Raw genomic sequence first — 13,013 nt, forward strand, 5'->3', positions numbered from 1 at the left:
CTCTCCCTGTGTCTGTGAGCAGGACACTAGGTCTCTCCCTGTGTCTGTGTGCAGGACACTAGGGCTTTACCTGTAGAGGCCTCTGCCCTCACACAGAGTTATAAACAAATAGCGGAGTTAAAGCCAATCTTTTCTCCAAAAACTTCCTTAAAAAAAAAAAAAAGATTAGGGTTTTTGCATGTGTTGTTTTGTTTTTATTATCTCCTGGGGTAATTATAAATTTGAAGTGTGATACACTGACCTTGAAAGAATCTTGTATTTTCCTCTACTATACTATTGAGTAACTGGAAAAAATATTTACTCTTCAAAATCAGTACAGAATGACATAATTGGTCCTCCCCGCCCCATCAAGGGGAAACTCACTGGCTATCCCAAGTGCAACTTCAGGCTCATTCCCGCGGTAACTAAGGCTTAGCAAGGACCTGCTATGTCTCAAGTGATGTTCTAGGTGCCTGAGCCAGGTCCAGGTGTGGCTGTGAGGCATCTCTGGGCAAACTCAGAACTATAAAGTCCTCACAGCAACCCACCTTCAGAAAGCTGAAAACAAGAGTGTGACGTTCGATTCCTTTACAGCGAATTCTTACAATTTACACTGGTACCCGGGAGCGTGGCGGGAATGAACTCCCCCGTGACAAAGGTCAAGATGAAGTAAAAAGTACTCTCCAGTCCAATAAGGAAGTTAAATCATTAAAATGACAAGGGTGGTACCCGAAGGACGCCAATATCCCATCTTTAAAGAGCTGTGAGGTTTTCTGAAATCATCCCAGCCATTACCCAATTACCTGCAGCAATTTCCTCGAGTACATCAAAGATAAATAAAAACAGGGACACTTTAATCACCATAAATCGCTGTTATGTCCAATTTCAATTAAATACACTTCCCAAAAGTAATTGGGATGACTTCTGCAATTCCTCCCAGGAAAAACAGAAGAAGACTGTCCTACCAAGAAAGGAACGCTATACTGGGTCATCACCGGGTAGGGGTGCCATGTGGTATTACCACCCTTTCACACGGTGAGCTTGCAAACAGAGATAACAAGATTTTAACACAGACGTGGCCGCAAGTTCATCCACCTGAGCAATCCTAGCAAGCGCTCTAAAGCAAAGCCAGTTTTCTACAGCTACCGCACTGCCCAGGAAGAAAAATAAGGAAAGAGCGACATCCCTGGAGAGCGGCCACTGAACAATCACAAAGAGTGTTCAGCACGAAGCAGCAAGCAGAACGGAAAAGACAACCCCGAGGAGTTACCCCCAGAAGCAGGCTTTACAAACCCCAGTCTCAAACCTCATGGGTTTTCTAACGTAAGCATTATGGTTCGAGAATCCAGGCACACCGCCTAATTTCGGGCCTGCAGAGCAGCAGACGAGGGCGTGAGAGATCAGGAGGGGGTTTGGCCCTCGTCCTCTGAGCCTGGAACTGGCCTGACCACCTACTGAGGGCCGAGTCCGACCTGGACACGACGCTGGGTAATTCCGAAAGGCAGCTTTCAGGGCTGGACAGGTGTCGCCGGCCAGCGGGGATGACCAATGTGTGCCACCTGCACACGAGCCAGAGAACCCGCTGGTTCTCGTGGAAACCATCACAAGGTGTGGTGGGATCCACCCGCCGGCCACGAGGAGACATCGAGACGCTGCTTCCCGGGACCACGGGCAGGGAGCCGGCGGGGAGGAGCGGTCGCCCCAGACAGCGACAGCCGCGGAGACTCCGACCCGACCCCCGGCTCGCCCTGACCCCGGCCTCCCCCACCCCGCCCCAGCCCGGCCCGGCCCCGCGCTCACCCACCTCCAGGCGCAGGGACGCCCCGCAGGCGCGCAGGAACTCGCGGATGTTGCTCAGGCACTCGCTCTCGTTCCGCGGCTCCGGGTAGACCTGCAACACACAGCGTCGCTGAGCGGGCCGGACGCCTCATCCGCTCCCTACCCTGGGCTGCACCAATCTCCGTCCCCTGCCCGCACCCGGAAGTGCGCCCGTACCGGAAGTGACACAGTCAAACCGCGCCCCCGCGGGTGCGGAAATCTGCCGCCGCCGCTACTTTTTCCCCAGACCTGCTCCGGCCCCCACGCGCGCCCTCCTCCTTTCCCGCCAGACTCCTCCCCCCCCACACACACACACCCGCCTCCCGCGCCCTCCAGCCCCTCCAGGCCCGGCTTCCTCCTCACGCGCGCCCCCCTACTCCCTGGCCCGGCTTCCTCGACCACGCGCGCCACCTCCTGGCCCTGTTCCGGCCCTGCCTCCTCCAGATCCCCACTCCGGCCCCACTCGCGCCACCTCCTCTCCCCCACGGTGGGCTCCCATCCCTTGCGTGCCGCCTCCTGACCTCGTCCTCAATGTACAGAACTCTGCCTCTGCTGCTCGAGCAGCCCCAAGGAGGTTTGAGAGGACGTCCGCCCTGTCCGACCTAGGCTCCTGGAAGGTGTGCTTTTAATTCTAAAGCCTTCGCTTAAAATAACGAGCAACGAATTCTGCAAGTCGGCACGAAAGTGCCATGATTTCTCTTCCTAAGTACAGGCCGTGTGATTTGTGAATGATGAACCAGAATAGCAGGCTAGTGTGGGTATAACAGGCTAGCGTGGGTGAGGCATCGGAGAAGGCTGGTGTCCCTAGCCTGCACCCTGAGCAGTGGCCGGCATACTGCCACCCTTGCCACATGTGTTAAGTTATGCACCCTACCTTGCCTGGCACCAAGGGAAACAGGAGCAGAACCCGTGACTATGACCAATCGAAGGAAGACTCAAATCCATCAAAAAGGTTTTTAATTCTTAACGTTTTTAAATCTCAGGATTTAGAAAGTAAGATTTTTTGAAGCGGATTAGAAGAATCAAATGTTGGTGTTTAAATCATCATCCAGAATTTTCGCACTGAAAATACTCAAGATGGTTTTTTTTTTTTTAATAAGAAGCCACAACCTCCATCCACTTCTCCAGGGAATACAGTGGTCTCTGCAAAGTGCTTGGGTGTTCAGAAATACCAAGTGATGAGTCCCTCAGCCGAAATGTTCTTAGGAACAAAAGGCCCTCCACATTGTCTTCGTTTGTTTGTTTTCTTTTGCCGGAGACCCATCCATAAAGTCATCACAGATTTATTTGTTAACTTTTACATTTAACCCCAGGAAAACACAGCACATTCTCATCGACAAGTTGCTTTCTGTGCGCATTCCCTGCTCCAAATGAGCAGAGCCATGCTCGCTTGCTTTAATTCTCAAACTGTGAGCAGATGCCATTTTTTCACGTCTAGTGCCATGTTTGTCTGCTTACGTACTTTAGCTGGCAGCTTCACTGTTTTAATGCCTCCAATCATGCTAACGTGCTACCAGAGTTCAGAAGGTCACGGGGATAGTGATGTGTTTTACAGAAGAAGAAAAAGTCTACGTTAGATTGGGCGTGAGTTACAGTGCTGTTGTCTGTGAGTGAACAATATAGAATGTCCACACAGAAAGCAGAGATGTGTCGCTGGACCAGGCTGTTCCAGAAGGCGCTAAGCCAATATCGAATGTGTCTGATGAAGAAGGAAAAGCAGCAAAATGTGGATCCTTGAGATGATGACCAATAAAAATGATTAGATAACATTTTGAGTCTGAAAGTTGTTTCCCCAGGAGAAAACATATCCACCAAAAGCCCCACGTAAGAATGTTCACAGCTGTTTGTTTCTTAAGCAAGGCCACCAAGCAAAGGGCTCTGCATGCACTCCAGAACAAGAGACCTAACCGCTTGCTCTGCCCTGGTCACATCCAGATTCTCCACGATAATAACTTGCAAGCTTTTTACCAGGAGCTAATCAGAAATCATCTCAAAACCTATGGTTTCCAAAGAAATGGCTTTTACGCTCAATATTTGGTTCAAGTGTGTCTGATATGAAAACTGGCCACCAAGTAATGCTGAAACCAGAGTCCAGAACCTCCGCAGCTGTCCAGAGTCTCCTCCACTCTTCACCAGCTGCTTCTGGCTGGGGGCAGCCAGGCCCCTCCCCCATAATCTCAACAAAGTGTCATCAAAGGCAGCTGCCTCAGACAGAGAGTTGGACAGTGTTTGAGGCGTTTGTGAGCAAGCTGTATGAGAAGGCAGGACAGGCAGGTCAGCAGGGCTGTGAGCAACCAGGGGGCTTGCTGCCTGAGCAACCGAGATCAAAGGAAAAAGTTGCCCATGCTGCCACAGCAACAACCCATTACTCAGCTTTCCCGGTCTAGGGGTTCTCACTGCACAAAGCCCCTACCTGACTCTGACGCCCAGAACACTTGGCCATAAGAACTGCCAGAGGCCTGAAGTTCCTGCGAGGTGCTCAGGACACCAGGACCAGGACCTAGAGAGTGAATTAAGCTGCCAGAGAAGGAATGTCCCGTTTTCTCCGACATGGAGAGTCACTGAGGCTCCCTAAAGCTCCCAACTGCAGAGCAAAGGTCCCGCTCCGTCATCAAAAATCTTGCACCCAGTGGGGAAGATCACTTCTCTGAGCCCTGTTTCTCTGTGCCTTCAACCACAGGGCAGGACCTGCTAGAGCGCACCTCAGCTCCGCCAGACATCCAGCCCTAATGCCAAGCCGCTGCCATCTCTCAGTAAATAGCCGAAGAGCACCTGTGCACCCAATAACTTAATCGTGTGGGTTGAAGTGAGTGCAGAAACCTTCCTGAGGGAAAGCTGGAGAAAACAGCAGAGGGAAGGAGCTCTTCTTTCACTCAGAGGTGACACGCCCTGCCTCAAGCTCTCTGCTGCAGGCTTCATCAGCCAGCATATGTCTCTCAGGCCCTGCTCTCTGACCGTGAGGGGGCTCAGCCAGCAGAGGTCCTGGCAGGAAATGGACACTGGTGGCACTGGCTCCATGATGTACTAGTGCTAGGTGACAGAGCTGGGAACATCTCACCCAGCTTAGTTCTGCACTTAGTAACATCACATTGGTACCCAGGAATCAAGAAACATAACGCAGGGTCCCACCCTTGAGAGCCTCTTGCTAAGCATTCACACCACATGCCAGATATTTTGAAGGCCAGCTCTGGAGTTTATTTCATGCTCACTCCAGGAACCCTGCTCCCCGTTGTCCCTACAGGCCTAGGGGAGTAATGGCCTCTTAGGTACTCACTTCACAAACGAGCTCTTATTTGTCTAGTGTTGCCCATTTTCTCCAAAGACCCTAACCTGGAGAGCTTCCAGTGGCCGCTGGAAACAGATAACCAGAAAACAAAATCAGTAGACACTATGGTGCTTCTATAAGATGGGCCACCACACAGCACCTGAGACAGTGCAGTGACTCTGAAGCCTGTGGCAGCAGCACAGGAGGGAGGGGCAGGAGACTGAGTTTAAGGTAAGACTGGGGTACAGAGCAAGGCCTTTCCCCCCAACCCTAGCCATCTTTATATAACCAACAAGAAACAGTACAGTGTGGACAGCACTCAGTTTTCTGATAGAGTTGTGTGTGAGTGCCCAGGAAAACATGCATTACCTGCAGGCAGCGCCCACAGCAGTGCCCCCAGGAGTGCAAGGCAGAGCCTTCTTCTGACTGTGCACTTACTGTACCTCATCACTAAATAAACTAGGGAATGGACAATGACAACCCCAACCTGCCACCCTTCCCCTCAGGTCAGCATGCCTGCCCTGTCATAAACTGCCTTCAAGTACAAAGCCACCCCACACAGGGAAGGATTCTTGTGGAGCAGATCTGTCACTCCAGACTGAGAAGGGAACCCTGCGTTTACCTCTGGAGTCCGTTTCACACTTTCCAGCTCACTACTCCATCCCTGCAGCTTCCCTGTTAGCCCAGCTAGGCTGCATCAGGGTCCCACTCCTCCCATCACTCTCTGCTTCCCCTCCGGTACAGCATGGGTGAACTGCGTGTGAGTAGGGCTCCGGGCAGTCTACAGACCATTCTCCAAATTCCACTGCAAAGCCAGTGAGTGGAAAGCACCGAGATTTGGTGCCTAACTACCAGTAAAGTCCTTCTCAAAAATATGTGCCATAGCAAGAAAGTTTATTGGGAAAAGTGTGAGCCTTTCATAATGTAATTTTTTTAAAATATTTATTTATTGTGTATACAATATTCTGTCTGTGTGTATGCCTGTAGGCCAGAAGAGGGCCCCATTACAGATGGTTGTGAGCCACCATGTGGTTGCTGGGAATTGAACTCAGGACCTTTGGAAGAGCAGGCAATGCTCTTAACCTCTGAGCCATCTCTCCAGCCCCTCATAATGTAATTTTTCTTTTGCTTTTTGTTCCCAATATATTTCAAATCTCAGTTCCCAGATGGAATGCTACCTCCACCATCAGGAAGACTAAATCTTTTCCGATTGTATAAAACTGGCCAGACTAAAGCGAATGATAGCAGAGAGAAACACACAGCCTCCCGTCCCACCCTAACTCAGAAAAGCCAGAGATGTGACACACTGGGGGATGAACCCATGTGGGGTGGGCTTTGGTGATGTAGCTGTCTTTGAGTCGTTGCTATTCCTGTAAGTAGCCACAATAAACTCCGTTCCATCAACTTAAACGTTGGTAGTATCCGTACTCTGGTCTGTCGCGGGCTTCCTATCTTTGGCTGTAGACGTGGATGTTGTGTCTCCCCAGGAAAAGTTCTGCCACACAACACATGCCCGCACTGGGTCTGAGGCTCCATTTCCTGCAGGTGCATCCAGGCATGGCTGCAGCCTGCGCCACCAAGGGAGCTTTGGTTTCAGCGCTCGTCCCTCTATCACTGAGGAAAATCGCTGGCTCCTCGAAGGGTCCCCTGCCAGCTGGCCTCATCACCTGGCCTGGTCCAGCTCCTGTCGCTGGCACTGTATGTGGCTGCCCCTGAGGGCTGCATATCTCACTGGGCTGAGTTCCAGGTGGGGGTCTCCATGTAGACATCAAGTCTGACATTTCAGAGACGAGAAAGAATACGAGACAGCGGGAGAGAGATGTGGATTTAGACAGCAGCAGTGAAGAGCCACAGAGGCAGGCTGGACCGGAGGCAGACACAGACAGAGAGGGAGAGGCGGGCAGGACATCTGCCCACGCCGCCCTAGGCATCTGCTCCCCAGTACCCACTCAGCTCACGGCATCTCTAGGAGGGGACAGCCTGGCTACTCTCTCATCTCCCCCTCAGGCCACATTCTCTGTCATACTGAGATACCTGCAGATGTGGCCTCGGTTAGGCAATTCTGCCTTCAGTCACCTCAGCTCCACTTCTGAGCCCACGCTGGGAGATTTACTTCGGTGTTTCTTTCTTCAGATCTGTAATCTCCACTGGTTCCTCATTCTGCAGTCTGGCTTCTCTGCTGAGATGTCTTTCTCGTCTGTTGTTTCTCAAAGCCAGGCTCCTCACGATGCCCCTCTTGGAATTCCCCAGACACGGCTCTATAGAATCATCTCAGTAGACAAAAACTGACCACAGGATCCTCACAAGGCCCCCGAAAGAATGTCCATACTGACCACAGCTAAGGCTAAATGGCACCTGATCATCCTCTGCATGACGGTGTTCTCCTGTGGGACGATGGGACAGGCACTGTCTAGTGTCTTTGTTCATGGATTCCCAACAGAGCAGATGGGGTGACCTCCAGAGAGTCTCGGGCTTGGTGCACCTGCAGAACACCAGGGCGGCCCAGAGCAAGGACAACCAGCCTCGTGTCCCTAGAGGTGGAGGACAGATAAGAAGCCCGGAGACATCATCACAAACAGGAACTTGTCACAGGGAGCAAAGCTGACTGGTAGACCCTTAGCAGGGTGTGTTCATTTGCCCCCAAAACCCCATTAGGAGAATCTACCTACATAGCTCCTGCTGCTTCTTCAGGGAGCTTCTAGAGGGCCCTGTCTTTCTTGTTTCCTTGTCCCTACAGGCTAAGTGGCCATGTCATAGACCCTGGACAGGCATCCTGAGAGCAGTCTCTTGGAAGAGGATATACCTCCCATTCTAGAGGACTTTTTCTGATGCACAGGCATAGAAGGACCCCTCTTCTTGGACAAGTTCAAAACCCCTTCTAACCCAATGCACCTTCTGCCTCCATTCCAATGCTGCAGAAGCCCCCCAAGCAGATACTGAGACTCCACTGTCTAAACAGAGAAGACACTGGTGAGGAACCGCCAGGCATAAAGAGACCCACCAGGGTGAGCAGGCTGCCTAGTCACCTGCAAAGGATCCCCGAGGCACATCTAGTCCTGGTGCCGTGTGATCCACTTGGTAGGCTGGCCATTGCTCTCAACAGGGCCCCCAGAGCATCAGCTTTCCCTCTGGCCTTGTTATGGCACAGGTTCCCAGGCCTGGCCCAAGCTTTTGATATCAGGAACTCTGTAAATGAAAACCAAGTCTAAAATTTCATGAGCCCATGTGGTGACGTTTACCCACAAACCACCTGAACCAAAAGCAAAGACAATAGAAGCCGCCATCATGACTGAAGAGGATCCAAACCCGGTGCCTTCTTAACTGATTCTGGTGACCCTGCTAGCATTTTAATATGCTATGCCGCCTCTATCGAGAGGAGAGGGGGAGCCAACCAACCCAGACATTTTCAGCCCCAAACTCAGCAACAAGACATGTCTCCATGTCACTGTGACTCCCCAAAACTCTCCTCAAGGTCTCTCAAAGAAAAGGGGGTGAGGAGGGAAACTCAATGTGTTTGTTTCCCCAGCCATGAAGATGGAGCTGAATATTCACTGGTGTTAATGCTTTCAATTGGAAGAATAATCCCTGAGAAAATTGCTTACATTGATGGCATGGAATTCAGCAGTGCTGGTTCGACAAACAACCCTCAGCTCATTTCCCTCCCTGTCTGTCATGATGATATATGACGGGATGTGGGATTCCTCTCTGAATGCTGTGAATATCATTGGTTAATAAAAGAACTGCTTTGGGCCTATAGCAGAGCTATAAGGAAACAGAGCTAGGTGGGGAAAACTAAACAGGTAGATGGGAGAAAGGAGGCAGAGTCAGAGAGAAGACACATAGCCCCTCCAGAGACAGACACGGAAACTTTGCCGGTAAGCCACTGCCATGTGGCAATAGACAGATTAATGGAGATGGATTAAATTAATATCTAAGAGTTGGCCAATAAGAAGCTAGAGCTAATGGGCCACACAGTAATTTAATTAATACAGTTTCTATGTGATTATTTTGGGAACCAACAAGCAGCCTTCCTCCTACAGTAACGTGCCATGGAAAGAGAGACAATGCTTGAGAATCCATGAGGAGACGAAATGATAACAAATGACCCTCAACTTGAACCTGAACTTGGTGGAAACGCTACACTGGCATCCCTGAAATGCCTGACCACTCCCAGATCTGGACTTCAAAGTATCAGCTACAAGGCACACACTGCAGAGTCACAATGTCATTGCCTAGTAAGTTAAGACCCAATGTTGAGTCCTTATGACCTGGAGGTGGCAATCCTGAGTGTTCCCAAGATGCAACTGTTCGCACTCAACACAGCTCAGCTGGACTTAACCCAGGGATTCTTTCACTGTGAAGAAAAGAACAGACTTTAAACGCTGAGGTTTCAAAGAAACACGTCCTAAATGAGTACGGTTTGCTTAAGCTCTTATGTGAAGAAAAACCATGCTTGAAGGTCCACTCGTACCAAATTCCCAATAAAGTTTATAATGAGGGGACCTCCAGTTGGGTCCCCCAAAACTACTGTAAATTCCTGCACCCCACATCCAGTCTTTCCACAGGCATCCAGCTCTTTGAACTCCTGCTCAGTGAGGCCGTCATATTCTGCACCTCCCCCTCCATTCTTCAAGCCCAGCAGGCTCCTCTCTCCCTTTCAGCCCACTATCACCACTATCACCTAAGGTCACCAAGATAAGGAGGGAACTTTAACCTGGGTGGCCCTATCCAGTCCTGCTGACATTGGGTGGTCACAAGTGGGGGATCCTTCCCTCACGGTGATGAGTCTGTAGGTGGTGAACCCCAACATCCCAGCATCACTGGGCTCTATCAACCTTCCTGTCATTCTACCTTTGCCTAAGTGCCTTGCAAGCCACGTCCCTTGTCTCCTGGTCTCCCAGGCATTGTCTAGTCACCATCATCTCCACACTGCCAATTCAATGTCACCTGCCTACAGCTGCAAGCCTTCTCTAAACTGCGATTCTCTAATAATAGCTGGTCACTGTCCAGACCTCCAGCGCTCCAGACACCTCTATACCATGCTCCATACCATACTCGTGACCTCCACCGACCAGCCAGGACTCACACCCAGGCTTCCTCAGAGACAAAACCCTTTCTCCTGCTGAGCTTCCAGAGAGCAGGAGGGATGGCAAAGGCCGCTCCCAGGTATCCTGCACCGAGCCTGCCACCATCCTCCCTTGGCACCCTCTCTGCCCCACTCCAGCTTCCTCTCCTTGGCAGCCCCCACGCCAGCTCTAACAGCTCTCCCATGTTTTCAACCCTCTAAGCAAAGTAGTGTTTTCTAAACACTTAACCAGTCGTGGCCCAAAGCCTTGAGAACAACTGGCCCACCAGGTCCTCTGCTGTCTTCCTATTCTAGCCTCTGAGACTTTCGCTTCAGTCCTAAACCATCCATGCACAAGTGTAGGGAACCAGGTCACTACTCCTGCCCCAGGCCAAGCAGAACTCTATCCAGCCCATGCATCCCTGTAGAGAGCCGGACAGGATCGCCATTACAAGATGGCGCTGACATCCTGTCTTGTTGGAAATAAACAACTCCATATTTGGCTATGCCTTTGGGAGCTGTGTGTCCCCTGCTTCCCGCATGCGCGGTGGATAAGGGTCCTTGGGCCTATCCCAATGCAGTCTGGTGTCAGCTGATGGTGGCTGCCAATCACAGGGCGACCCGTGTGCCAATTCCCTATATAAGCAGCTGCCTTAGTGCTCTGGGGGGGGGGGCTCGCTTTCTGCTCTCCGTCAACCAAGGGCACTCCAATTAAAGCGTGATCTGAGAAGAATCCTCGTGTGGTGGTTGTTTCTTTCTCGCTGGTAGAGAAGTTCGCCGCACATCCCCTCCTCCATATAGCCTCCATCTGCCAGGGCTCAACTCAAATATCACTGTGACACTATAGCCTTCCCTAAGCATCCTCGGTCCCATCTGCCAAGGGTCAGTCAGGTCCTGGTGCTGCCTGTATTTGGAAATCTGTCTCCTGCCATCAGAGCACGTCGCTCCTTCACAGTTCAGTCAACTCACATCGTTTCTTCAACATTATTCTCCTCCCCGGTTCTCGGAACACAGTAAACACTCAGACAGGGTTTGGTGAGAAACAAACAAACCAATAGGGAGGCTCTCTGCAGTTACTCCCCCTCCCGTGAATACATTCAGTACGTCAGTCATCCTCAGACTTCAAAATTCCACACATAGACATTCACAGGGAGGCTCAAAAGTAGGAAGTGGCCAGTGTGGTGAGTTCAAGTCCCGCTCCCCTCACAGAAGCAGGAGACGGAGTGTCCTGTGCAGCTCACCGAGGCATCCATGGGCAGCGTCAGCGAGGACACGGATCTTCCTTTTTCAGATTGATCAGCAACATTTGCTCTTTTGTTTTCCTTTCTTTTCCCTTTTGCTGTGGCAACTGGTAGTTTTGATTTCAGCCTCAAGTCTTTTTGCCGATACGCAGGAACACAAGCGTTTTCTGGAGATCCTGCTTAGGCCTCGTGTTCGTTTGCCGTGCAGTGGCATGCATTCGCTTCTCTACCTGGACAGCTGTGGGCTGTGTAGAAAGAAAATCCTACCTTCTTATGGCACTTCAGTTTCTTTGCCTCTTAGACATCCGGGGCAAGGCTGAGCAGAGGTGGGGACAGCTGCGTCCCAGTCTGGCCCCCAATCTTGAGGAGGTCCCATCTCACTCCCGGGCACACCCATGCTGTGGATCCCACAGCGGCCACTTCGGCGTGCCAGGTGACATTCCTCACCTCAGTCAGTGACAGGATGTCTTGGGGATGGGTGCTACATGGTCCTGATGACTCCCTGCATCGCCTGGGACAATCCTGTGTTTTTCTTTTGTAGTTTGTCAACATAATCGATTATATTGATAGGTTTCCAACTGAGAAACCAACACGATTCTTGAGACTGGTCCCCCTTGGTAAAGAATGGTACCATTTTCTTTCTTTTTTTTTTTAAAAAGATTTTATTTATTTATTATGTATAAAACATTCTGCCTCCATGTGTGCCAGAAGAGGGCGCCAGATCTCATTACAGATGGTTGTGAGCCACTATGTAGTTGCTGGAAATTGAACTCAGGTCCTCTGGAAGAACAGTCAATGCTCTTAACCACTGAACCATCTCTCCAGTTCGAATGGTACCATTTTCATGTAATGCTGATAGACTAATTTTTCCTTTAAGTGCACCTGGGTGTTTTGTCTGCATGTGTGTGTACCGTGTGCATGCTGTGCCTGCAGAGGCTAGAAGAGTACCAGATCTCCTGGGACTTCAGGTAGAACCAGTTATGAGCTACTATGTAGGTACTGGGAATCAAACCTGGGGCCCCCTGGAAGAGCAGTCAGTGTTCTTAACCACTGAGCTATCTCTCCAGTTCTCGACAGACTAATTTTTGATGCTTTACCCCTAAGTTCATGAAAGCCATGGGTTGATGATGTCTCTCCTTACAGTGCCGTCATCAAATTTGTCCTCAGGATAAGGTTGACTGCCCGGGAGAGCGTGGGAAATATTCCTCATTTCTAAGTTTTAGAAGACATCATGCAGAAGTGGCATTGTTGTCCCCCTGAACACTTAGCAAGTGCTCTTGGGAAATGACCTGGCCTGGGATTTTCTCTAAGGGAGGTGTTTCCCCTCCAAACCTAATTTCTACACTAGATAAAGGACTACTTAGGTTATTGATTTCCTCTTGAGTTAGCTTTGGAAGTTTGTGCTTCCCAAGGGACATGTCCACTTCCTCTGAGCTGTAGAATTTACTGGCAAGGAAACAGAATCCACTGAGGAGGCTCCCCTCCTGGCAGCTCACTGCTGACATATCCCCCCACCTGTGGACTCTGCTTCACGGGTGCAGCTTCTGGCTTTCCTGGTTTTCTGTGGGGCTTTGGTATTTCATGGATTCCCATTCTGCTCCTCCTCACTCCTCTGGGGTGAGTCAAGACTTACTCTATCTCTTCA

The 13,013-nt window shown here is 50.7% G+C and overlaps 1 protein-coding gene across 3 annotated transcripts in view; it reads right to left on the minus strand.

Annotated features, from left to right (window-relative positions):
• Window positions 1–1,904, minus strand: part of Arhgef7 (Rho guanine nucleotide exchange factor 7) — a 79,806-nt gene extending 77,902 nt beyond the window's left edge. For all 3 annotated transcript variants that reach the window (XM_005366288.3, XM_026788824.1, XM_026788825.1), the window contains exon 1: window positions 1,784–1,904. The gene's annotated coding sequence lies outside the window, so the exon portion shown is untranslated. The remainder of the gene's footprint in view (window positions 1–1,783) is intronic.
• Window positions 1,905–13,013: the final 11,109 nt, after the last annotated feature.

The sequence above is a fragment of the Microtus ochrogaster genome, unplaced genomic scaffold (assembly GCF_000317375.1).
Source record: "Microtus ochrogaster isolate Prairie Vole_2 unplaced genomic scaffold, MicOch1.0 UNK7, whole genome shotgun sequence".
NCBI classification, from domain to species: domain Eukaryota; kingdom Metazoa; phylum Chordata; class Mammalia; order Rodentia; family Cricetidae; genus Microtus; species Microtus ochrogaster.